We start from the raw sequence: 861 nt of genomic DNA on the forward strand, positions 1-861 counted from the left end.
TCCCACTAGCAACCGATCTGAAGTTACTGTGGATCGGGCCATCATGATTCATAGCATCATGATTGGAGAGGAAGTAGAAGTTCATGAAGTCATCTCCAATGAAATCTACAAAATAGCCGATAAGCCCTCCACCATGGCAAGGCTAGCTTTTCCTCACCTTATTTGCCATCTATGTTACTCAACTGGAGTTATCATAGAAGGAGACATCTCCATTGAAGAGAATAAGCCCATCACCAAGAAGAGGATGGAGCAAGCAAGAGAGACCCTTCACGGTTCTCAAGAGATGCATGAGGAAGCTCATCATCAAGAAATCCTTGAGATGCCTCAAGGGATACATTTTTCTCCACACAACTATTGGGAGCAACTCAACACCTCTTTAGGAGATTTGAGTTTCAATATGGAGCAACTAAGGATGGAGCACCAAGAGCACTCCATTATCCTCCATGAAATTAGAGAGGACAAAAGGGCCATGAGAGAGGAGCAAAGATCAAAGAGCAATGAGGGAGGAGCAACAAAGGCAAGGAAGGGACATAGAAGAGCTTAAGGACATTGTTGGTCCTTCAAGAAGAAGACGCCACTAAAGGTGGATTCATTCCTTGTTCTTATTTCTTTCTGCTTTTCAGTTTTTATGTAATATGTCTATTTATGTTTTGTGTCTCTACTTCATGATCATTAGTATGTAGTAACTATGCCTTAAAGCTATGAATAAAATCCATTAATCTTTCACCTCTCTTAAATGAAAAATGTTTTAATTCAAAAGAACAAGAAGTACATAAATTTCGAAAATTATCCTTGAGTTTAATTTAATTTTATTGATGTGGTGACAACACTTTTTGTTTTCTGAATGAATGATTGAACAGT

This window comes from Arachis duranensis, chromosome 7 (assembly GCF_000817695.3).
Source record: "Arachis duranensis cultivar V14167 chromosome 7, aradu.V14167.gnm2.J7QH, whole genome shotgun sequence".
In the NCBI taxonomy this organism is placed as follows: domain Eukaryota; kingdom Viridiplantae; phylum Streptophyta; class Magnoliopsida; order Fabales; family Fabaceae; genus Arachis; species Arachis duranensis.